Genomic DNA, 27,429 nt, shown 5'->3' with positions numbered 1-27,429 from the left:
CATGTAGCAACTTTTATAATGTCCTCAGGCGCACGATACATTCTCCCCGCTGCCCCACTGATAGCATGTTTCTTGCTTTGTAAAATGCATTTATTTTCATAACAGAGGATCCTCCCTTTGAGGATGAAAGTATCCTATGTGAAGAGAGCACAGTACCATTTAGTTCTATGGCAGTTCAACCTTTGGGAAAGGAAAAGAAAGGAAAGGAGAGGGGAGGGGATGGGGAGGTGAATGTAAAAATCAAAAAGGACCATTACAGAAATGCAAGCTAAAACTGTAAATCCTCCACACACCATTCTCCTCCTGAAGTAATAAGTATTTAGTTAACACACTTTTGAATGTTAAGGCAATGCCTCAACTCCTTCACAGCTCAAGAAAGGAGCCATGAAGTCCTTGCATATATATTTTAACACCCTGCCTTTATCTGCTGTTCTTCCTGATCGCTTCTGCCATGTTATCAAAAGGCATGATGGTGATGCGTGATCAAGCTTTACACATTTCTATAAATGCAAAAAGATTGATTTGTTTAGTTGCTTATTTTAAATTCTGCAGGTTTAACAGTAATATTAATTTCAAAATATGTCTTGTGATAGAACATGCTGTCAGCTAAACAGATAATTCTTTGTTATTATACACTATCCTTCCTTCTATGAAGCTTCAGATTTAGTTAATCAGATGAACTTCCTTAGTAAGCAATCAGTGAGCTTATATGCTTCACTGGGATCAAGCAGTAATATTATTCAATGTTAATATTAATTATTAAAAGAGGATGGTGTTGTTCATTTTTTGTTTGTTTGTTTGAGAAAGAAGTACTTGGATCTCATCACATGAAGATTCATAAGCCATGGACAATGGGGAACAGTGGGGGACAGCCATGGAAACCATGTAGCTGCATTTCACTTCTACCCTTAGCAGTCATGGGCTGCCATCCATCACGTTTCCTCACTGTCCCTAGCTTCCTTCCATGCTGTCCCCAGTTTTTTCTATGAGGAGTTGGGTAAGTCTGCTCTAGCAGTCACTTGATTGCTGTACCAGCAGGTCTTTTGCTGGGAGAAAAGTAGGATATAAATCAAACAGATAAACAAGATATAAAATAATTTGAATCATTATTTAGTAACCTCAAAGCTCAAATGTCTATTTAGGGCATATATAAACACTACAATGTTGGGGAAAATTTGGATTATAATATGTAGTAAACAGCTGTAAACTTAAACATTCAGAATCAGGCATGTAGCCGGGGGGGGGGGGGCTTGAGGGGCTTCAGCCCCCTCCCCCTCCCGAAATTCTCATGGTGGTCCGTGAGAAGGCCTTACTGGTGCATTATTTAAACTGTTGTTTATTCATATCATGATCTGATCACCATACTCACTATATCCCATATGCATGGGGGTATTGGAAGGTCAGCTGCTGTCCTCACCTTTTTGCCTTGTTTTTTTTACTCATGTTCTATTTTGAAATGGTCATATGACTGATCAAATAAATAAATATTATTACCATACTCAATATATATCATATGCATGGGGTATTGGGGTAACAATACAAAAGGTTTGCTAGGGTAGACCCTCTTTCACTCAGACTCAGCCCCCCCCCCCCCCAAAAAAAAAATCAAAATCCTGGCTACAGGCCTGTTCAGAATCTAGAAGCTGTTCATTTCTTTCACTTTGATAAATCAATTGCATACAATAAATAAATATCACTTTGATTCAGTCAACCAAATGCAATAAATATGGCGGTCAAATCCCATGCATTCCATGTTCTGAATCTTCAAAGTGGGAAAAGAATCTTTACATCACTAAATGCACTAGAGTGATTTATTATTTAAAACAAATGAGCAGCACTATTACCAATGAAGATATGATGACATAATTAAGAATGTAATCCATCAAAAAATTGCAGACTGGGGGGAATGATTTGAGCAGTTGATTGAAGAAACAGCTTCATTATTTGGCTACTTTGCATCTCATAACAGAATGTGAAACTGCTAACTTGTTCCTCTTGAACTTCCAAAAAAAAGAAGGTTATATGGCTCAGTCAAGATGAAGAGTCTGATCATTATGGACTTGTGAATATTTCAACTGAGGTCTGGTTATCGTCATTGCTTTCAACCAATCTGGTTATTACACTGGAAATAGATTATTGCTTCATTTTGCCACACTTTGCAATTTAATGCTATAAAGGCTTCCTAATGGTAGCAATAGATTCAGAACCATAATAATAAAGTGAGTAATATAATGAATTTAGCTAGTTTGCCTCACAGTGAAAAAGAGGTTCTTTCATAATCTTTTTTTCAGAGCTCTAGATAAGAATTTTTAAAAAAATGAATGCTGTAAGCATTGCCTACAAACTTTAAATCTCCACATTTTCAGGTCAAAGTGGGATAAGATGAGACAGGGTTGGGTAAACCTTCCAGTTTTACCTTTTCTCCCATCTATATTTCACATTTTATTTTGGTAAATTATAATTTTAAAATGGATTGAAACAAATATTTTTTTTTCCCCTTTGAGGGTGTGGAAATATCACTTTATTGATAGACAGGTAATCCATTTCATCAAAGGAAGTTGCCTTTACTCAGTCTAGGACCTTACTTAGAAAGGGGAGATTAGAGATTGGCCAATTGTTATTTAGGGAGGAGAGGGCTATTGAAGGGTGGTTTTTTTCCCCAGCGAAGTTCAGTCATCCTCAGGCAGCTTTAATTAGCTAGGATGGAGATGGGTCTAACAGACATTTCAACAGAATTATCAATTCTAGCAGCTGGAAAATCACCCAGAGTATTCAGGGAATTAATCACAGCACTTTTTTGAAGGCGAATGGGAGGGGGTATTTTAAAGAGTTCACCACTTTTGCAGAGGTTAGAAGTCACAGCAAATCTAAATCCTTTCAGGTAGTGACCTGTACAAGACAACAGGGTTTGTTCAACTCCACTTCCAGATAACTGTTCTCCTGATCAGGAAAAAAAACATATTGAAAGTGTGGCCTGAAACATGTGTAGGGCCAGATATCAACTGAGACAGCCCCATGAAATCTTGACCTGCCTCTGAATGGATGTTAAATTTTCCCAACACAATAAATCTGTGGGTGAATGATGCCATGCTCAATACTACCTCCAGCAGTTCAGGTTGTGAGACAGTTGGGTGGAAAGTAGACTAACAGAATTCCCACACCATCTTACTGCTCCATAGTCAGATATATCTTTCAGACCATCAGATCTTGCACCCAAAAACCTGATAGGCATAACTAGGTCAAGTTGATACCCCCATTCTTCAGTTCCCAAAGTTTTGATTTTACATTGGGGAGGGGAGGTGCTACTGTATATAAAAATTTAAAAAATCATTTATTGGTGAGGGTATTATTTGCAGACCTCTGAAGAAATTGGAAAGAACAGACTTAAGATTGGATGATCTAACATAAAAAGATATGAGAAACTGACTAATATTGGAAATAGATTACGCACTACTACTGAGATTGATGAAAGCAGAAGTCAAAGAGATAATACAATAGAAATCTAATACACCCAGTGCACTGTAATGGTTTGAAATATAAGACTCTGTGTGTGTGTGTGTGTGTATGTGTGTGTAAAATACAGTTGCAAAAATGGAATAGATGACTATGAGCAAAGTCGTTCAAAGGGAGAAGGGAAGAAAATCAAAGAAATTGATGGAAAATTCTTACCTAAAACATATAAGATTATATCACTTTGACAGTGAGAGATAAATGAAAACTTTTGTTTTGCTATTTGAGACTTTCTCTTTGTTACTCGCTGAAGTGTTCCCACCACTACTCAGGCTTATCTGATAACTAGTACTCATGGTCTTGGGTTTGTTTTTGTTTTTTCACCCTCTATCCTTCTTAAACACAGAAACCTTAGTAAAAGTTCAAAATAGGTCAAAATCTTTCTTGTTTCCTATCCCTTAAAAATATTGTTTCAGAAAAAGTATGACAGAGCCTTTTTTTCTTCTTTACTATTTCTAAGCATCATCTCCCTCCAAGTTTGAAATCTGAGTTGAGAATGGTAACTGCAAGTTAGAATATAACCAAAAAACCCTACATTTTTTGGAAGATATAGCACAACGTCACAATAATGATTTCACAGAGGCCCCTTCTACACTACTATAGAATCCAGATTATCAAAGCAGTTCATCCACATTATCTGCTTTGAACTGGATTATGTGAGTCCACACTGCTATATAATCCAGTTCAAATTAGATAATTTGCATTTTATATGGCTGTGTAGAAGGGACCTAAGGTTTGCTTTTCCACTTTTTACCCCTACCCCACCCTCACTGGAATTGGCCACTTGAATGTTTTTGGATGACAGACACAACACTCAAATTTTGAAGTACTTACTAGGGGTGTGTAATTTGGCTGAACCGTGTGCCATTTTCAGTGTCCAGATTTCAGTGACCCCTTCCTGATCCATTTTTCAGGAGCCTCCCAATTCAGAGCAGGCAAAATTCCATTTTTGATCCAGCTGCTGTAAGATCCATTTTTGCTCTGGAAAGATCTGCCCCATTGGGGGGCATTGGGGAACTACCAAGGCTCCCCTTTCCATCATTTTTAAGGCATCAGTCTTAAGAAATCACTTTTTTCTGGGATTGTTTCTCCTCATATCCTTCCACTAAACCTGGGTTAAGGCATCAGACTTAAGAACCCACCCTTTCTGAGATCCTTTCTCCTCAACGCCCTTTCGATGAAGCTGAGTTAAGGCACCTTTTAAAAACACTTATTTCAGTGGGAGCCAAACTACCTAAATTAGCATTAGCTATTATTTAAAAAGTTATAAATTGCCTCCTGATTTTATGGCTGTTTTAGAAATGGCAAGATACCTCTATCCCACATTTCAAGTTTGCTTTGTATGAAGGGCACCATTGGTGGCAGTTCCTTAAGTTTGTAGAAAGTAAATGCTTATTTATTGCTATTTGAGTCCAAAAGCAAGACAAATGATGTAGAAGAGCTGCAATTGGCACTAAGGATTTAGATCACAGCAGAAAAATGGAGACCCAGCTTGGCAAAAAGACATGTCATCGCTTTCTTCTCTTGATTGGCTCAACAGGTAGGGCTCACAGGAAAGCCCCCATGCAGGCATGAAGCTGTGTCTCCACAATCCATGTGTAGCCGAATGAAACCGAAAGTAGCTGTGGTCAGCAGCTGCATGGTCTGTTGCGGCCAGAAAATAAATGGCAGCATTGCCCGTGCTGTTATGACAGGCTGAAAGTGCCAAAAGAACTGAATCAGCCAGAGCCCATTTTGAAAAACTGATATGTGCACAGCCCTAGTACATAGTGTGATTTGTTGACTAAGTTATGGCTGGCTATATTTTCTAATTCTGCTGACATTCCCCATCCCATTACACATTTTTTTTGTTATTTTGATCAGAACTTGAAAAAATATTAACATATACACTGATGTATAAGTCAGTGTCAGGTTATTTATTTGTGTATTTATCGTGTCAGGGGCAACCAGACAGTTGTGTTACATTTTTAACAAAACAAACAAACAAACAGACAAAACACAAAGTTTGCAAGCTTGGTAGTTGATTAAATGTCCTTTGACCAGTAGCTGGCCACTTGGAGTGCCTCTGGTGTTGCCACAAGAAGGTCCTCCATTGTGCATGTAGCAGGGCTCAGGTTGCATTGCAGCAAGTGGTCAGTGGTTTGCTCTTCTCCACACTCACATGTCGTGGATTCCACTTTGTAGCCCAATTTCTTAAGATTGGCTCTGCATCTCATGGTGCTAGAGCGCAACCTGTTCAGCTCCTTCCAAGTCACCCAGTTTTCTGTGAGCCCAGGGGGGAGTCTCTCATTTGGTATCAGCCATTGATTGAGGTGCTGGGTTTGAGCCTGCCACTTTTGGACTCTAACTTGCTGGGGTGTTCCAGCGAGTGTCTCTGTGGATCTTAGAAAACTATTTCTTGATTTAAGTCGTTGACGTGCTGGCTGATACCCAAACAAGGGATGAGCTGGAGATGTCACTGCCTTGGTCCTTTCACTATTGGCTGCTACTTCCCGGCAGATGTAAGGTGGTGCAATACTGGCTAGACAGTGTAATTTCTCCAGTCATGTGGGGCGCAGACACCCCATGATAATGCAGCATGTCTCATTAAGAGCCACATCCATTGTGGTGAGATGTGTTCCACACAGGGCATGCATACTCAGCAGCAGAGTAGCATAGCGCAAGGGCAGATGTCTTCACTGTGTCTGGTTGTGATTCCCAGGTTGTGCCAGTCAGCTTTCGTATGATATTGTTTTTAGCACCCACTTTTTGCTTGATATTCAGGCAGTGCTTCTTGTAGGTCAGAGAACGGTCCAGAGTGACTCCCAGGTATTTGGGTGCACTGCAATGCTCCAGTGAGATTCCTTCACAGGTAATCCTCAGAGCTCGGGATGCTTGTCTGTTCTTAAGGTGGAAAGCACATGTCTGTGTTTTAGATGGATTAGGGATCAGCTGGTTTTCACTGTAGTAGGTGGTAAGAGCACCTAGAGCTTCGGAGAGCTTCTGTTCGACCATCTCAAAGATCCCTGCTTGAGCAGTAATGGCACGATCATCAGCATAGATGACACTCTCTGTCCCTTTTGGCAGTGGCTGCTCATTTGTATAAATGTTGAACATTGATGAAGTGGTTTGTAACAGGTTTCCTATGAGGCGGGTGAGGTGGTAGTCCTTTGTGATGTTATACATTTTTCTCAAAAGGAAGCGGTGGTTCACAGTATCATACGCTGCCGACAGGTCTATGAAGACAGCTCCTGTGATCTGCTGCCTCTCAAAGCCATCTTCTATATGCTGAGTCAGGTTCAGCACTTGCGATGCGCAGCTTTTGCCTTTCCTGAAGCCAGCTTGCTGTGGGATCAGACATAGGTCTATTTTTTCCATAATTCTATGCAAAATAAGTCTCTCCAGGACTTTGTAAAGGTGGCACAACAGGGAGATTGGTCTATAGCTTTTTGGATCATTACGGTCTTTGCCTGGCTCCAAGATGGCTATGACTTGCCTTTCTCCAGATTTTGGGGATCTGACAGGATGCAGTGCAGTTGTTCATCAGCTCCAGCAGCCAGCGCCTTGCTTTTGGGCCAAATTTCTTGATTTGTTCCATCCATAGATCATCCAGGCCAGCTGCTTTGCCATTTTTACATTTATTGAGAACCATGTCCAATTCAGTAGATGTAAAGGGTTCATGAAGGTTGTTGTTCTCAGTCTCTGGTTGTCTGGCTATTGGTTTCTTTCCTACTTTGGTGGCAAGGATGGGTTTCCCATTCTTCAAGAGTTGGTGTGCTATCTGATCTGCCTTTATGTTGGCATGGGTATTATTTTGTGAGGGGTCATTGCCCAACTGTCTTAGCAGCCTCCATGCCTTCTGGCTGCTCCTGCCCATGTCGACCTCTGTGATCAGCTTTATCCACTGTTCTTTCTTGGCTTCAGAGGTGGAGGACACAATGCTCTGCACTGCCTGAAGAGTTTGCTCACTAAATGGGTCTTCATTGTGGAGCCTGTAATAGTTTTCCAACAAGGCAGCTGTTTCAGGAGTAATGCCCTGAAGGTAGTGGGTTCTGCGGCCTCTCGGTATAGAGGTCCATGAGCAGGTTTTCACTATTTCAATAAAGTGCTTGTATTCCTCAGGGATTGGCACGACCGATAAGATCATGCCATCTAACATGTCTGAGAATTTAGTCCAATCTACCTTTCTGAAGTTGAATCTTCGTTTAAATCGAGTTTCCTGAGGCCTTATAGTTGGGAACAGTTGGCATACTATTGGTCGGTGCTGTGTGTTTGGAATTGGTGGTCCCACTGGCAGGTTTGGGGGACAAACAGAGTAGAAGGGTTTCTTTTAGGTTTGCTTGGGATGGACTAAGTTCTTGCCTTTAAGCACACTGCTCAGAGAAGAAGATGTTGCTTTTTTTGATAAAAATTAAGGTAAATTCTTCACATTGACACACGGATAAGTTGACTCAGGTTTTTAGGTTTATTCTTAAATCTAAAATTTCTACACTTATACATGAATATATAGAGTGTCTGTTTATATTTTGGTTTATGCTCTAACACAACTTTTGGGTAGTGATTGTCATGAGTCTAGGGTCTAGTACTTGAAATACTATGCCCATTGGGCATCAGGAATGGTATTTGGGCACCTGGAGGTTGCGGTATGGAGATGTGCAGGGAATGATGATAAGATAGGCACCTCACAAGTACCTCCTGGTTATGTGGGAAGGCAGAAGCATTACAGCTAATGAGACAGGATGCCCATGAGGTTGCTTCCTTTGTCATTCTGTAGGAATCCAGCAGTGGGTAGGTTAGCAGTCTCATTGATCAACAGGTGGTTTGGTCAATGCCTGGATCCAGACTCATATGTTGTGTCAATAATAATAATAATAATAATAATAATAATAATAATAATACAACAACAACAACAACAACAACAACTTAATTTTTGTACCCCTCCTCCATCTCTCCGAAGGGACTCAGGGTACCTTTCATGGGGCCAGGCCCAAGTAACACAGTTAAAATGTAGCACATTAAAATACATGACAAGGGTATAAAACAAAATAAAGCAACAACATTGTAACAATATATAAAACAGACATCAAAACCAACAACCAATAATAAAATTCAATTCAACTGCAGATCAGCTGTAACTAATAGGTTTGTGCAGAATAATTGTATCCTGTCATAATTCAGAACTAATTTGTTAGTTTCATACTAATTGCAAGATATCCAATGTGCAGGCATGGTCCACACTAAGAATTAAATAATTGAAACTTAAGGAGGCTTGGATTCTTAAGTTTCAATTCCTTCAGAAGTCTGTGTGTGACTCTGTAAAGAAATCACAGAGCAACGAAGCCCTGCTGAGAGATGAAGCCAAGTATGTTGGAATGCCTTTCAGCCAATCAGGGCTGTTGGGTGGGGGGGGGGGTAGAGTGGTCACCATTTTGGCTTTAAATTCCAGAGTGTGCCAGTGCAATTCATGCTTTGGAAGGGATCAAGGGAGGGTAGACCTCAAGGCAGAGAGAAGGAAGACTGAAGGAAAACAGAGAAGAGAGACAGCTTTCAAGAAGGAAAATAAGGAGAAGGCGAGAAGACCATTGGTGGCTGGCTGCTGGGCTAATTTTAGCATTTTGAGTTATTGCTGGCTGCTGCATTAGTCACTTGGGCAAAGGGGCAATGCACTATTACTATTTTGATATTATTTTGAGTTTAATAATTATTATAGCATAGCATTAATAGCTGGCTGGCTACCCTGGACACTTGAAATTGATATTTTGAGTATAATAACAGCTTTGGACACTGGACACAGTTTGGCTGCTGCTGCCTTTGACGCACCAGCACAAAGGAGCAATCCTACCTGGAAACTGAAATTATTTTGTGTATAATATTATCGCAGCATTAATAGTTGCATTGGACACTGAGCACATTCTGGCTGCTGCTGCTCACTTTGACAAACCAGCACATATTGTTTAATACGCGAGACATTCAATGAGATAACTTTGTTGTTGTTGCTTTTTAAAAAGGTTTTTGTGATTTTTTTTAAAAAAAATCCCTACAATCAGTAGGATCACCTGTTATCTTGTGTCATTGGATAGAAAATTCAAGAAAATAGTTCTTGTAGTTGTTTTTTAAAAAAATATTTATAAAAAACTTTGAAAATCCCTCAAACATTCGTAGATAAGTGAAATGTTCTGAAACTTGATCAGCTAACAGTGAACAGTAGCAAATTACACACCAATAACTAAAAATGAGGGAGAAAAGAGCCCCTGAAGTTTCCTCAATTATAGTAATAATGAATTACCATAACAAAAAAGTAATGAAATTATGTTACTATTATAGTAACAAAAATTTCACTAACAATACTTTAGAAACAAAATGCTAACCCCCCCCCCCCCCCCCCAGTTTTGTAATGACGTTTGAAACATTTATTTATGGATCACACATGCATAGTAACTAAGAAAAAATGTATGGCCATTTACGTTCCAACATCTCATTTGTCAATATCTGTCAAATATTCTAACTATATGGCAATTGAACATAGTTATTAATTAAAACTATAGTATCAATTATGTTGATGTTGTGTTACTTAATATATCAGTGTCTTTATTCTGTTCACACAACTGCTATTACTAAACCAACTGAGTGCCATCTATAAACTACTACTCTACATGACCATTTATATAGGCAATAGGACCTCTTCGCGGAGAAGATGGGGCAATGCTGACAGGGGATAGGGAAAAGGCAGAACTACTTAATGCCTTCTTTGCCTCGGTCTTCTCACAAAAAGAGAGTCTTCAACCTCAGCAAGATGGAGTGGATGAGGGATTGGAGGACATCCAACCCCAAATTGGGAAAGAAGTCGTCCAGGAATACCTGGCCGCTCTTAATGAGTTCAAGTCCCCAGGGCCAGATCAACTACACCCCAGAGTATTGAAGGAACTAGCGGAAGTCATTTCGGAACCATTGGCAACCATCTTTGAGAGTTCTTGGAGAACGGGAGAAGTTCCAGCAGATTGGAGGAGGGCCAATGTGGTCCCAATCTTCAAGAAGGGAAAAAAGGATGACCCAAACAACTACCGTCCGGTCAGCCTCACGTCGATACCGGGCAAGATTCTGGAAAAGATTGTTAAGGAAGCGGTCTGCAAACACTTAGAAACAAATGCAGTCATCGCTAATAGTCAACATGGATTTATCAAAAACAAGTCATGCCAGACTAATCTGATCTCTTTCTTCGATAGAGCTACAAGCTGGGTAGATGCGGGGAATGCCGTGGATGTAGCGTACCTGGATTTCAGTAAGGCCTTCGACAAGGTCCCCCATGACCTTCTGGCAAGGAAACTAGTCCAATGTGGGCTAGGCAAAACTATGGTGAGGTGGATCTGTAATTGGTTAAGTGGACGAACACAGAGAGTGCTCACTAATGCTTCCTTTTCATCTTGGAAAGAAGTGACAAGTGGAGTGCCTCGGGGTTCCGTCCTGGGCCCGGTCCTGTTCAACATCTTTATTAATGACTTAGATGAAGGGCTAGAAGGCATGATCATCAAGTTTGCAGACGACACCAAATTGGGAGGGATAGCCAATAGTCCAGAGGACAGGAGCAGAATTCAAAACGATCTTGACAGATTAGAGAGATGGGCCAAAACTAACAAAATGAAGTTCAACAGTGACAAATGCAAGATACTCCACTTTGGCAGAAAAAATGAAATGCAAAGATACAGAATGGGGGACACCTGGCTCGAGAGCAGTACGTGTGAAAAAGATCTTGGAGTCCTCGTGGACAACAAGTTAAACATGAGCCAACAATGTGATGTGGCGGCAAAAAAAGCCAATGGGATTTTGGCCTGCATCAATAGGAGCATAGTGTCTAGATCTAAGGAAGTAATGCTACCCCTCTATTCTGCTTTGGTTAGACCACATCTGGAATATTGTGTCCAATTCTGGGCACCACAATTCAAGAGAGATATTGACAAGCTGGAATGTGTCCAGAGGAGGGCGACTAAAATGATCAAAGGTCTGGAGAACAAGCCCTATGAGGAGCAGCTTAGGGAACTGGGCATGTTTAGCCTGAAGAAGAGAAGGCTGAGAGTAGATATGATAGCCATGTATAAATATGTGAGAGGAAGCCACAGGGAAGAGGGAGCAAGCTTGTTTTCTGCTTCCTTGGAGACTAGGACGCGGAGCAATGGCTTCAAACTACAAGAGAGGAGATTCCATCTGAACATTAGGAAGAACTTCCTGACTGTGAGAGCCGTTCAGCAGTGGAAATCTCTGCCCCGGAGTGTGGTGGAGGCTCCTTCTTTGGAAGCTTTTAAGCAGAGGCTGGATGGCCATCTGTCAGGGGTGATTTGAATGCAATATTCCTGCTTCTTGGCAGGGGGTTGGACTGGATGGCCCATGAGGTCTCTTCCAACTCTTTGATTCTATGATTGATTCTAATTAGTTATAATTGCTACAGAGAGGAACACACTCGCAGAAATAAATTATGTTCTTATTACATATTCTATATTCCATCCTCTTTCAAGAGTAGAAGTTGTAAAACCTCTGGTTATACCTTTAGGTGTTTGCTCTTTTGTTTTATCTTTAATGTTCAGCTCCAACATAAATGTCTATCAAATGAGCCAAATTTTTGTTCTTAGGTCATTTTATGTAGGAGGGTGGAGACCTGCACAGCTGAGGCACTATAACCCATTTAACCTCTTTTCTTGAATATCATCATCCAGAAGAATAATGACCTCTGAAACACATTTTGTGAGTTTTTTTCTGTTGTGCTTGTTGCCATGATAACTGATCACCTCTGAAACATGAAAATGAGTAGGAGCTCTAGGTACAGGCAACACTTGTATTCAGGATAATTAACATAGGCTATTATCTTCAATGTCCAGTGATCTGATCTGGGACATCTGAACAGACCTATTTTATCATCGTATACTGTATTTACTTGAATCTATTGATCACCTTTTTTGGCTAAATCACCTTGCCAAAATTAGGGTGCGCATTAGATATGCATAACATAGTAATTTTTAATGCTGAGCCAAAGCAATCGGGGAAGGCTCTTCAGGAGCATCTGAAGCTCTTATTTGCCACTTGTAATCTAATTGTCATCACTCAATGCTATGTGATCCTGGGATTTGTCGTTCGGTGAGGCATTCACATTGTTTGGCAGAAAAGGTTCAAGGCCTTGTAAATCTGCAGCCTCCATAACTACATAGTAGACTTGTTTGATTGTGTTCGTTAGTTTCTAAAGTCGTTATTAATTCATATTTAAATTAGCTTACGATCCAATATCGAGCCATGCAGGAATAGTGTGAAGAGTAATTAAGAATCGAAACAATTTTTCCAAATTTTCGTAATTATTTTGTAATTATTTTGTAATTATTAAGACAGGAAAGAAGGAGAGAAAAGGTGCCAGCGTTGCCTTTCCTCCCCCTCCTCCTCCTCCTCCTCCTCCTCCTCCTCCTCCTCCTCCTCCTCCTCCTCCTGGAGATATTTTATTATCTTATTACTTGTTTTATTATTTTATTTTATTATTTATTTTATTATTTTATTATTTAATTAATTTTAAGTGATTTTAATTTGTATTTTTACTAACTTAATGTATTTTAATTTCGTCCTGAATTTATTTTAATTTGGTTTCTGTTAGTTGTAAGTTTTATCACCAACAGTCAGCAACAGAGGGAGAGGGATGCTTCAGAAGTTCCCCCTGTCCCGTTTGGAGGTGTTTTTAGTGCATTGAGCAATAGCGTCCGCCATTAACGAATCGATTCGTAATTAACGAAATTTCGTAAATTTCGAAATTTTGAAATCTTAAATTTCGGAAGTCCTCAGAAATTCAAAACGCTGGCGCCCCCTGGAAACGAAGCAAGTTTAGAACCAAATTTTTTCTTGATCAAACAAGCCTACTACATAGCATTGAACCAAGGCATTTAAACTGGATTCATTCTATAGGATAGATGCACCCCAAGGTTTTATTTTCCATTGTGAAAGTTTTGGTGCTCTAACACTTTTTGAAGAAGAAGAAGAAGAAGAAGAAGAAGAAGAAGAAGAGGAAGAAGAAGGAATTCCAGTAGTCAGCAACTGTAATGGCCATATTACAAAGAGTGCACCTTTTGCTGCTGAGCATTACATGCATCAGCAAATACTTATTTTTTGTTTCAGGGTTTTGAAAATTGAGGTGTACATTAGATCTGCTGGTGCATTAGACTAAATATGAGTAATACTCATCCAGTCCAAAACCTACTTTTTTCGAATCCTTGCAGTAAGGGGATGGGAGGAAAGATTATGCTCGAAAAAAATACATTATATTGTTTCAACTATTGTCAGCTCTCCACATTTGCTATTGTTAGGGGCACAACACACATACAAAAGTATATGTGTGGGGGAGGAGACACACTTTTTTTAGCTGAGAAAAACTTCTCTAGGAACCTCTAGGTTCTCCAGCATGACATTTGTTGGGTCTATTTTTATTTTATGAACTGCTATGTGCCTTAAAATGCGTGCAAGAGAAGTGTATGCTATCAATTAATTATGCTAATTATTAGCATAACTAATAAGATGAAAGTGTATGCTAATAATTTTAGCATAGCTAACAAGATGAAAGTTGAAAAGCTATGATGATATTTTGGTCATGTACCTATACATTGGAAAAGACTATTGTGGAAAATAATCATTGCAAATATCTCTAACAAAGTAAATATTATCTTCTATGTACTTTCTATCTTGCTTGCTCACACATACAGCACTCTACTATTTCATTATATCATCTTAAACGCTCATGGATGAAATACTAGAAAAGTTGAGATCATAAAACCCTTAATTAGGCTTAGTTGGTGGTGTTTGCTTTGAAGTTGCACATGGATGAACAGATGGCAAGCAATCCTAAACCCTCTGTGTTAGTGAAGTGTTGTCATTTCAGATCAAGGCTACAGTTCGTTAGTACAAGGAGACAAAATCCATTTTCTGTGTAATAGGACATTTCAGCAATAGGCTTGATCACAGTGATTAGCAGGGAAAAAAGAAAAGTTTCAAAGCCTGCTTTGGTTAATCTAGGTGCGAATGTGTATGTAATTTTGAAGGCTAGTTTTCAAACTCGTTGAGATTAATTATGGACATGATCCATCCAAAATTCAGTCATTTAAATTCTCTTGGTATAAAAGGTAGATACCTTAAACAGATGCATGACTTCTCTACTGGCGCTTCTGCATTCAGAATCAAACCATCTGTTAGTTCCCACCTTGTTGGGGTTTAGTTGTTTGCTACAGACCAGTTTGGGTCTGAGATTTTGAATGATGAATTGATAGGCATTTAAAGTGTCTGTATTAGAGTCTAGGATGTATTGTCGGCAAAATCTATAGGGGTTGCTCTCAAATATGTGCAGAATGGAGTTGCCTAGGTTGACTGACCACCTTATTCTCCATTCTCCAACATGGATTCCATTTAGATTTTGTGAATTTTGAGAGGATTGTGTTGCAGATGATGTTTCAAAATTAAATAGGAGTGACAGAGGAAAATGATCACTCTCGACCCTATTATTAATTGCAAATCTTTGGATATCAGGTAGCAGGTTGGCAGAAACTGCCATATAATCAATAGTACTAGCTCCTCTATTGGTAACATAAGTATAGGCACCTTGTGTTATGTCGTACTGTGTCCCATTAAGGTAGTGCAATTGATGCAAGGAGAGCATCTCTAAGAAACTCAGACCGGCCTTGTTTCTGATTGTATCTTGAGAGACCCTGTCAGCAGATGTAACCTGGTCATCTTGTCTGAAGTTAGTGCCTTCCACATGTTTAACACCCATCCCAATTCTAGCATTAAAATCTCCACACAAGAGGAGCTTTGTGGAGGGGTATTGGCATTCCAAACAGGTGAGGGTTTCAGATAGTCTAAACCAGACATTATTAGGGTCTCCATTTTTTGATAATCTAGGTGGAAAATAGACATTTATACAGATTACATAACCAAAATACGTGCTCTTAATGAGGAGGGACTGCATATATTGTGGGATGGAGCTATCCAAAGGTTGAATGTCCATGTGCAGATCTACTGAGATAAATATAATGGCTGGCTCCGACTTCTCTACTGAAATCAGTGTGGTTTAGATATCCTTTACTTCAGCGACTGTCCCATGCTTGCCCTATCCTGGTTTTAAAGGAATTAAGGCCCACTCAATATTGATACATGATGTATGAAATGGAGTCTTGTTGAACAAGTTTTTTTGGAATCAAGAGAAGGCATTCGGGGATTATTATTATTCACTAAATGATAAAAGTTGAATGCTATAAATTGAACGGCTGTTCCTTGGGCTAGCTTTTAATTGCCTATCAGTCATTAAAATATTTTAATGCAAAATTGCTGTTACCAGAAAGTATGTATACACACACATCCAAATGTTTCTGTGTGCAGAGTGGAGAGCAGTCTTGCACAAAGAATAGACACATAATTTTGTGTCAGCTCATCACTGTCTGTATAATATTCTTCTTTTGGCTGGAATTCAGCATATTACTATTTTGAGGGAACATCATATATATCTCTATTCATTTTGAAATATTAATCTTAATATTAGTAGGTGAAAATACTTGTTTCAAATGTTTAAAAAGGTGTGTTATATATTTTGGATCATAACATAATTTTCTGAAATCTCTCTACCATGCATACAAGCTCTCTAGCATCAGAAATGGCAGCCTATGTTAGTGTGATAACAAGGATAAAATGGTGAACATGTCCAATTGTTCTGTTCAGAGAATGACCATGCCACCATTTGGGATACAAAAGGTGTAAATGGCATGATTTGTTGCTCTGGATTACAAAGACCATTGAGCAGCTGGTGTTGGCCACAGACTTTAAAAAGACATTACATGAGATATTTGATCTAACAAGGGACAAAATTCACTGAGACAAAATTTCATCATTAAATATGCTTTCCAGAATATCAGGGTTTTTTTTAAAAAAATCCCTTCATAACTAGTGTCTCACTATCAGTCTCTTGGCCCTGGGAACCCTGTTTATTTGTTTCAACTGGGCATACATTCTGACCACAGCTGCTCATGTAATACTATTGTATCCACGGTTTCTTGCATCATAAAAGTGTTCATTGATATTTTATATGTATTCCATCATCTCTCTATTTGCACATTTGTCCTGAGTAGACTATTCTGGAAATAGTTTTCTTAGTCTCACCTGATCCCAGAACTTCTCTTAGCTTCATGTCCATTGGCATGTTGAAAGATTAGTTAAATTTATTTTATTTCATATCAAAAGCATTGCATAAATTAGTTTAAAACTGATAAAATAGAAGGAGCGCAGGTGGCTAAATATCTTTTGACCAAAAATGGGCAACAGCAACGGCATTGTCTGTAGCCTCCAACAATTCTTCCTCTGTACATGAGGCAGGGCACAGTGGACATTTTAGATTAGTTGAAAGCTTGCTTAGATTGGGAGCAAATAATTAAACTTCATTCTGTAAGAAATTGATTTCAGCTGAGCAGATCATGAACTACTGAATTCAATAAGCAAAGTGAAGATACAAATGAGTCTGGAGCTATCAAGTCTTTGTCATTCCTCAGCATGCTAATCTGAGTCATCATCACCCACTGGGTAATAATTACTCTCCTTCACCCTTTGTGCTACTGTCATTGTTTTGCTGTTTGTTTTTCTGTTGATCAATTGCATCAAGAAATATCTGTGCTTTTGTGCCTTTAAAGTGTGCCTTTGAGTAGCTTAAGAATTGCTGTGACATGTCAAATGATCAAGGGATTGTCTCTGCAAAGTGCATTGTGTAATACAACATGGCAGAGAATGAAATATTAAGCACTTGGTTTTAGGTGACAAAAATGTTTTGCTTCAGGACTTTAGTCTACTAAAGCTTGGGGGCAATATTAAATATTAGTCATATCAGACCTTGCTTTTTTATTACACCCTTTGTTTGAGGCTCAGCACAAGAAGGGAATAGAATTATTACAACATTGTAGTCTGCCAACTTGCTTACATAGAGATGCACAAGAAGACACTTGTGCATCTCTATTGGATTTGAAAGATTGAGTATGTTATGTAGCCTTCCCACCCACGTTGAACAATATAACTTGATCTTCAGAATATTTTGGGTATGCGCATAATGAGCATATGAAAAATGTCATATAGAGGTCACACCATTTTCAATATTAATATTTTTATTGTTTTACATTGTTTTCATATTAGTACATATTCTGACTAAAGGATCAAATGAAGAACAAAACTGATTTTGGGGAGTTTCTTAGCAATTATTACGGAAATATTTGTATTTCCTCATAATTAGATATAGTGATACCTTGATGTAATAGTTCAACTAGTTCCTGATGTAGTTTAGCCCATGATTGTGCCTCCTCCTAATGTCAATAAGGAAGTGAATTATGGGATTTCTGTGCCTGCAAGCCAGCATGAGATTTTAAGTCCTGAAACTGATCTGTCTGTGTCTCCAGTAGCTACAAAGGAGCCCAGATGCTGCTGAGAAGCCTTTCTCTAGGGGAGCAAGGTCAGAAGCTGAAATGAGTTCAGAGGATGAAATCCCAGGTGGAGAGTATAATGAGCTTTTAGATGGGAGACTTAGTTTTATTAAACTCAGTGTGGCTCAACAGCACCTTCGAAGGTCACAGCATTTGTTACAGAAAAAGCCATTATCAAGCAGCCAGGGAAAATGGCATGATTTCATGACTTTATTAGAGAGACCAGGGGGATTTTCCAGCCAGTCTGGTCAAAGTTGGTGTTGAAGCAATAACTCCTACCAAGTCCTAGTTCAGCCTGTTAAGGGAATTCTAGTTCATGTCTCTGTTCATTCATGTTTCCTGCTTTCAGGTTTGAAGGATTATTCCTGAATTTTTGTATTGGATTGTATGCTGTCATGTGCTCTTTTGTATTCCTGTGCTAGATGCCCTGATGTTTTGGATTTTAGAAATTACTCTTGTACCTTGAATCTTGTGTACTATGTTGCGGTTTGTTAGTTTATATTGAAAATACACAGTAGTCTTCCCAGCTCCAGGCCCCAAGTTGAAAATACACAGAGTATAAAAGAAAAATGTCTTTACTCTTGAGTAGTCAACACATGTATTTTATAAAGGAAAAATACAGTAGCCTTGAAAACACATTGTCCATCGCAGAAGAAAAAAACACTTACAAAACAATGCATTAATCTGCTTCTTTCCAGCAAACCTTGTAGCATAGTTCCATCTCTGATTACTTCATTTCACCCACAACCTGCATCAAGAAAACTTCACCTGATATACATCCTAATCAGGGAGTGGTTCTTCCTCAACACACATATACTTGTCTTGATTCTTGTCAAGACTTACAAAACCATATACTGTAACAGACTATTTTATACATTTGGACTTTGACATTTGTTACTATTTTTGCTGAACTGCTTTTTATATAATCTTCAATAACCTGCTTGCTGTTTTAATTTGGACTGGAGTGTGGTGGTTAAGTATAGAGGTGTTTCCTGCCCTGCAGTTCAACAGTTCTATGACCAAACACAACTCAAATCACTCTCATTTCAAAGTGAATTTTCCCATTGAAATGCTATCAGTCTGTTGCAATCCTCCAAATTCATCACTCTTTCTTTTGGTTATGCGTTTTTCAATTTTTTAAAAAATGTACTTTATAAATATAACAATAATGTATAACTGCACATTCACATGGAACAGTTAAAATAATTTTTAAATGGTAGAAACACAAAGTTGTGGCAAGGAAGCATAAAGCACAAAGTGAAGAGGTAGTAGCATTATCTTCTTCATACTGTACTCATTCCAGCCTCCCTCTTTTGCTCTCTCTCTCTGTGAAACCAAAAATACCAGGAATAAAAATCACACAAAATCAACTAAACTAAAGTTCCTCAAAGTAGACAAGAGCAAAACAGACAACAATCTCCCAAAGCAGACAAGAGCACAAGGCACAGAGGCTGCTCCCTCGAAGGCTTAAAGCCCTGTACTCTTGTGCCAGTGCTCTGTTTGGTGCTAGCATTCCCTCTGCACTAGCTCTTAACTCAAAATGCTGGTCTTATGTCAAAGCAAAACCTGGGCTGAGTGAAAGCTCTCAACTCAAAATGCTCTTAAGTTGGGACACTCTTACTGTATGTACTTTCTTTAAGTAAGCAATAGAATCCTCATTAAAGTGTTGTTCTCAAATTCCAGCAGATGGTTTCCAAAACCAAAGAGGCATTATATCATACACATGAAAATATAAACTTTTAAAGTAATGAAGAGGATGCAATTTAAAAAACCAATTATTTGCAAGAATGAATAACTGTACATTTGTTCCCTGCACTGTGAAAAAAAACATATCCAAAACTGTACAGTTTTTGAAGCCTATTGTTGGGGTTCAGCCTGATCCTGATCTGTGTGAACAGGATTCTCTGATAGTTTTTCCAACTGAGCAAGCTCTCCCTGACTCTGACAGTGTGGAATCTGTTGTTGATGCAGAGGTCAGTGGGAATGAAAACGAAACCCAACAGCTAGAAGAGAATGTTTTGGAAGTTAGCCGTGATATCTCTCCACCTGGGGTTGATAATGAGGACCGAAGAGAACAGATAGTCAGAGATAGATATGTTTCCCAGTCTGTACGAAGGTCACAGCGTCTTCAGCAGAAAGAGGCCCAGACAGAAAAGTCAAGGGGCGTTTCTAAGAATAGCTTCTTTGGTTTAAGAGGGTTCCTGCCGGGTGCTTCTTTAGGTCAAGCAACGTTCGGGACTGTGGCTGGCCTTGGCAGAATTCCTGTGTTCCATGGCCAGTAATCCCAGAGGCTTCTAGTTTCCAAGTTCATGGTTAGTAAAAGGCTAACAGACTCCTGGTTATTGTTTTGTGGCTTTTGAAGTTTTGCTCAAGTTCAGAGATCCTATTGACTACTGTGTTTTTCTGTGGCTTTTTGACTCTGCATTTACCTTTCTTTTGTAACCAATTTTTCATCAATAAACAAGGATTGCTTTTCCTACAGTCCAGAGTGGTGGATTTAATCTTATGGTCTTGTTTCTTGAACTGGGATGCAACACCTATTTATAGTTCAGGACTTATTCGGTGGAAATAATAAAAACCATGTGATGTTTGTTTGTTGGGGTTTTTTTTTTAAAAAAAAAACCCCAAATAACATTTTCTTAACAGAAAATAATTTTCCTTTAGGGAGAAACAAAATGTTCTGCAAATAAAATAACATTTCTTTTATTTCTTACACAGAAAGCAAATTTGATGGGCAGGCTTTTTGTGTATGTGTGTTGAGAATGCTGTCTTTTTTGCCCAAACATATTTTTTTTAAAAAATGCAGACACAAGTACATACATGCATTTTTTCACATTACATTCCTTTTTGCCTGGGATTCTCATCATTTTCCCCAAAACTCAAATGTCTTTTGCAACCATTTTTCAAATATTCTTTTCACATCCTCATTTTTACCCCAAATTTGCTCATGTCCACCTTCATGAAAATTAAATTGCACTGATATTTGCAGTATGTAAGAAGTTGAAGAAATTTGATTGTTGTGAATTCTGATAGAAGTGACCTGATAGGAACTGATCTGATCTGCTCCTCTAGTACTAGAATTTGCTCTGGAAGAAAATGCAGTTTGAAATATAAGTTTGAACCATATTTAGATACAAATTCAAATGGATATTATTATTTTGCTATGAAGAATAGATTTATGTATGAAAAAATGAAATGAAATTATACTGATTTATCTGTAACTGAATATACCTTAGTTCTAAATCTAAAGGTGACAGAACTTGGATGGGCCAGACCTTAATATGTGGTTGGGAGACTATCAATGAAAACCAATTACTTTAAGCTATATGTTAGAAGAATAACTGACAAAAGCTCCTCTGGGCATTCCTTGCTTAAGAAAATCCTGTCAAATATGTCATGTCACCATAAATCAATAGATGACTTTAAGACACATACACATACAACTACACTTTTAAATAGCCTCTTGTCCTATATGATCCATCCTGGATATAGGCAGGGAAGATATATAAGTGTATGGAATTCAGACTTTTAGTACAAGCAATAGGACTGCCAGAGTTAGGATGTAAGTGAAGATACCTTTGATTTTATTCAACAGTCATAATCTAACATTGATTGTGGTATACTACGTAGTATATTTTTGCTGGTAAAATGTTTCAGGGAGTCTCACTTTGTTGAATGATTTCATTGTGCGCTATATAGTTTTATTTTGTTTTCCTCATTTTGTTAATCTAGTCAGTCTTAATTTACAGCTGGCAGGACACGTGGATAGAAATTTTGAAAGACAATATTTTCAGCATGTGCAAGGCAGAAAAGTATGATTCATTGTCATCCCAATTCACCATGAGTCACTTATAATCACAACCTTATGCCAATTTGTGCAGAAGTGAACTCCATCAAGTTCAAATTAGTGTGTAAGATTGCAGCCCGTATGTTCTTCTATTTCGGTTTATTTTTTTGAAAATATTTATTTCGTTCAGAATTGGAAAATGTGAGAATGAAAAGGGCATTCACACTTGATCAAACTTAAAGGGGTGCCAAATGAAGAGCTATTTCTATTTTCCTTGTGAGGTACAGAGGTCAAACTGAATAAAATATTGACTTAAGGGAGAAAACATTAATTTTGCTGATGAAATGATCATATGTACTTAACAATACCAAGGGGAAGGACTACATATTTTTCAATCCGTTCATTTTTAGACTGAAATTAAATTCAGAGTTAGCTCTTCAGATTTCTAATTTCATCATGTTTGCTAGGCTTCCTGTTTGGGGAGGCAGAGAAGTGTTTCAGGACTTTAGAAGTCTCTCTTGGAAGCTTCTTTTGTTTCAGTTTCAAAGGACATTTAATTACAAAGAAAGAACTCACTGAATTCTCCCAGGACACAGTTGGGAATATCATTTCATAATGATATGATTTTCTTTTCACCCATATAAAATTCTTTTAAGGGTATTCATGTTCTTTTTATGCATATGAGTATTTCTTGAAGTCATGGATATTTAAAAGGAGCTGAAAAAGATGTGAGGGATTCCAGCTCTCTTCTGTAGAAAGGCTCCTGAATAGAAGGGGATTTTTCCCATGTATACCTCACAGCATTGCTGTACAATAAAAGAAACTTAACTTGCCAGTTCTCACACTTCAGAAGTACTGATGTATGGCAAAAAGGAAAAGGTTGCAAGATAGTCTGAGTATATATACAAAGAATTGGGTATCTATTTTGATGTTTTAATAGGCAGTGTTTTGGATTATGCTAAATTCTCAGAGATTGTTCTGCAAAAGAAGGCAGTAACATCAATGTCTAATTAACTTCCCCATTCATCCATTTAAAAGTAGTTGAAACTATGAACTGCACAAAGTAGTAACACTTGGGTGTGCAGGGTGACCACCCCCCAGTACCAGCAAGAGCCAGTCACACAACAATGATGGATAGCAAAGGCCACAACTTGTTTATTGGTTACAACTGAATCAAAGCTGGCAGCCATACATTGGTCCAGAATCAAACAGACCACTGCTGGTCTTATTAACAGAGAGGGAAACCTCCAGGAGACCAGAAGGTTCAGCCTGGCCCGTACTGGCCCCAGGTGAGAGAGGAATCAGTGCAGGTTCCAGCACTGCTCCAGGTTACTTGCAGTACTATGACCTTTGCAGAATACTCATATGACCCCTCAAAAAAGAGAATAATCGAGGACCAGATCCAAGGCCCATGCCAACCACTCCCAAGTTGCAACAGAGATCCAAATCAGAAACAAATAACACATTAACAATGGGTGGAAGAGTGAGTAGAGCTAAAAGGCAACTGAGCTGGAGGAGCAGGCTTGCCAACTTATATAGTGTCTTCCCTCAAGTCTGCCAGGCTCAGCCAATAAGAGTAAAGTGGAATGCTCACTCCTGATTGGTTGGGAGGAAAACAGTGCTCAGGAAATTTCTTAAAATAATACTTCTAGTGGTCAATATCTTAAGTTCTTTCTGCTCAGCCAACTGGCCAGAGGGAAATACTTCTTCACTTACTGCTATATTTGGGTGATGATTGTCCGCGTAGTCTTGTCTAGGTTGTCACTTTATCCAATGCAAAGTTCACATAATTACAACACATACTTCATGATTATGCCTAAAATGCACTACTGTGTGGGGACTTGTGCTTTTTTAGACATTCATAGATTCAGGGATTATTTTTGTTTTCAAATGGGTCCCTCTTCTGTTTCACATGTTGACACATGGGTAGTAGGACTGTGTGCACATATGCATTTTTCAAAACGGGCCCTGGCTGGTTTGGCACTTTCTGCCAGCCATTATGGCACAGGCATCTATGCCATTTTTTCCAGCTGCAACAGACCATGTGGCTGCTAACCACAGCTACTTTCGGTTTCATTTGGCTACATGTGAAGTGCACCCGCCTGGGGGTTTCCCTGTGAGTCCTACCTGTTGAGCCAACCAGAACAGAAAAAAGCCATGGTGAGTCATTTAGCCAAGCTGGGTCTCTATGTTTCTGCTGTGAGCTGGCTTCTGAGAGAGACAGATCATGCTCCAGTCCACTGGTGATCTAAATTCTCAGTGCTGCTTGTAGCTCTGCATTGCTTGCCTGCTTTTTGAGTCATATAGCAATAAATGAGCATTTACTTTCTACAGATTTAAGAAACTGCCACCAAAGGTGCCCTTCACACGATGCAAGCTGAAAATGTGGGATAGAGGTATGTTGCCATTTCTAAAGCCACCATAAATTTTATATCTTTTTAAAGAATGGCTAATGCTCCTACAGGTGGTGTGGCTCCCAATGAAATGTTTTAAAAGGGTGCCTTAACTCTGCTTCATTGAAAGGATATTGAGGGTAAACAAGCCCAGAAAAAGTGGTTTCTTAACTCTAATGTCTTAACCCAGGTCTATTTGAAGGATTGGAGGAGGGGAACTGAAATCTGGACACTGAAAATGACACAGGGTTTAGCTGAATTGCACACCTCTAATGAGTAACTATTTAGGAAAGCTTGCAATGCCTTGGTGCTTTTGGTCATTAGGTTTTATGGAAGATAATATTGACTTATTTAACTACATAGAATGTGTATATCTGAGCTTTGTATGCTTTTTATGTATGTATGCTTCATTGTGGACATATGACACCTAGTGGAAACATATGCTAAATGTACATAATACAAGGAAGAAAAGAAATATTTGATACAGAAGGAAGTGCAAGATGGGATGTTAAAAGTGTTCTCAAAAAAAAAAAAAATAGAATGAGAGGAATTCCTTTATTCTGAATTTTTGATAGTCTTTGTTTTCCTTCTGCCCTCAATTCTTATCTTGCAATTTCTTTTTAGAGGAGGTTCAACTATAAATATTTTCAAATATTCAGAGCTATGTCATAACTTGCTAAGAGGGCTGACTGCTAGCTGAACTAATGCTAGAGAAAATGGAGCTGAGGATCCTTTTACACTAAAGACAATGGATTTCCAAAATCACAACAAACACAAATCCACTACAAGTCATAGTACATAAATCACAAAGGTAAATGTTTCTTTTTCAGCTATATAATACCATATTAAACGTATAACCAACTTATATGATGCAGCATTGAGCAATATGCAATTAACAAAAAAATGTTGTTTATACAGTGATTTTACATCAGTAACAAAAGTAGAGTCTTTCTTGCTGTAAAGCAGACTTCTCATAAGGGCACAAGATCCCTTACTTTCTCTAAAGATACTCTTGAGTGGAGTTTCCAGTCCCTTGTAAGATGATATCCACATAGAGGATTTCCAGACTGGTTTCAACTAACGTCTTCCTCAGCTGGAGAAATGTGAAGAGTACAATGAAGTAGACATCAAGTTCTCCAAAATAATAATTCTTCCTCGGGTGGATAAGTATACAATGAAACAGTGGGTCTAAAGGGAATAGACACAGGTGGCTAGAACATGTCCCAAAAGGAATAAATATTTCCATATGTTGCTAACAGGTAAGGCATACAAACAAAAGAGGCATGGGTACTTACATCAGGTTCTCCTAAAGCATGCTCTGCAAGGGTTTGATTCTGTAGCAAGCACATGGCCAACAGGTAGAAACTAGTATATAAAGTGAAGCAATTAAAGGGGCCCAAACCAGGTAGAGCAGGTAATGAAAGTGCTAAGGAGCTATACACTATAGTTTACAGGAAACACTGGTATGAAACGGTATCATTTAGACCATTGGGATGTACAGTTTTTGCCCATGTTCTCTTATGTATATTAGCCAAACAAGCAGACAAGTCAAACAACGGATCATTGAGCACAAGAGCAAAATTAGAAATCACTCTGCTGATTCCATTTTTCATAAACATTTTGCTGAATTAAATCATAATGCAGAATCACTCCAGGTGCTGGTTTTAGAGATTGTCACACCCCCCTCTAATTTGGATTTGGGTACTAAATTATTACAGCGTGAATCCTTTTGGATTTTTTACCTGTACATCCCAATGGTCTAAATGACACCATTTCATTATTTTGGAGAATAATGAAATAATGAAGAATTATTATTTTGGAGAACTTGATGTCCACTTCATTGTTCTCTTCACATTTCTCCAGCTGAGGAAGACGTTAGTCAAAACCAGTCTGGAAATCCTCTATGTGGATATCCTCTTACAGGGGACTGGAAACTCCACTCAAGAGTATCTTTAGAGAAAGTAAGGGATCTTATGCCCTTAAGAGAAGTCTGCTTTACAGCAAGAAAGACTCTACTTTTGTTACTGATGTAAAATCACTGTATAAACAACAGTTTTTGTTAATTGTATATTGCTCAATGCTGCATCATATAAGTTGGTTATACGTTTAATATTGTATTATATAGCTGAAAAAGAAACATTTACATTTGTGATTTATGTACTACAACTTGTAGTGGATTTGTGTTTGTTGTGATCTTTTTACACTGCCATATAATCCAGTTCGAAGCAGATATCTGGCAGTGTAGAGGGGTCTGAGGTGTATCCAAATTCTAGGAATGCAGGAAATTTCTTAGGGCTGTCCTAAACCCAACCTAACTGTACCAGTGTATTATTTCTGTTCCTTGAATGGGGTGCTCTGCTATGGCTGACTTGATGAACCAACCTGGACAGAGAATATTATTTGAGAACACAGAAATGCTGGAACGTTCTAACAACCACCATGTCAGACTACACAGAGAAGTCATTGAAAATCACAAACATGTGGACAATGTCAACAGAAAGTAGAAAATAATGAAAATGATCAAAATCTGGCTACCAGTATTTTAAAAAACTCTAGAATCAGGACAGTAAATAAAGAACAACCCTCAGAAAATAGGGTCTTTCAGACAAGAAACAATCAGGGCCAACTAACACCTCCCTAACATTCCCCCAGGCAGTAAGCAGCTAGGCTTTGAGGCTGGCCAAAATAAACCCCACTTGCCTAGTTTCTAACAGACCTCACAACCTTTAAGGATGCCTGCCATAGATGTGGGCAAAAAGTCTGGAGCGAATGCTTCTAGAACATGGCCATGCAGCCAGTGATTCTGGCCATGAAAGCCTTCAACAACACATACAATATTTTTTGTGTGCTGAGCTGTTCACAAGTTCAGTTATAAACTTGTTTAGACATAGGAGTGTGTGAAACAGCACAAAATCTGTTTGGTTTTGATTCTGTTTTTGGTGCCTTCCTTCTGTTTTTGGGAAGATTCTTCCCAAAATGGAATTGGAACTCAGGGTTCTAAATTATGAATCTGAACTGCCCCCCTCCTAATCTCATGGAATCTTCCCGAAAACAGAACGGGGGCACCTTAAATTCAAAATAAAAGGAGAACAAAAACTAAACAGATTCACAAATGCCTAGTAGAGGCTTTAAATGCAGCTATAATTTGGGAACTATGAGCTAAATGAGGGGATGAAAGAAAAAAAATACCAATGAGAATGTTGACAGAAACATTTTGAGTTAGCAGAAACAATTTGGGCAATTAATCTATTATGATAGATTAATCTATTATAGTTATTTTTCCATTCATTAATTAGTT

General features: G+C 38.6%; 1 protein-coding gene across 5 annotated transcripts in view; it reads left to right on the top strand.

Moving 5' to 3' along the window:
• LRRC4C (leucine rich repeat containing 4C) overlaps nt 1-27,429 on the top strand; it is a 1,028,842-nt gene that overhangs the window by 237,495 nt on the left and 763,918 nt on the right. The window contains exon 2 of one of the 5 annotated variants that reach the window (XM_060764606.2): nt 24,073-24,134. The exons of the other annotated variants lie outside the window; for them this stretch is intronic. The gene's annotated coding sequence lies outside the window, so the exon portion shown is untranslated. The remainder of the gene's footprint in view (nt 1-24,072; nt 24,135-27,429) is intronic. 5 annotated transcript variants of the gene reach the window in all.

The sequence above is a fragment of the Anolis sagrei genome, chromosome 1 (genome assembly GCF_037176765.1).
Source record: "Anolis sagrei isolate rAnoSag1 chromosome 1, rAnoSag1.mat, whole genome shotgun sequence".
Taxonomy (NCBI): Eukaryota; Metazoa; Chordata; class Lepidosauria; order Squamata; family Dactyloidae; genus Anolis; species Anolis sagrei.
Note: the sequence above shows the minus strand (reverse complement) of the source record. Positions and strands in the feature narration are given on the sequence as shown.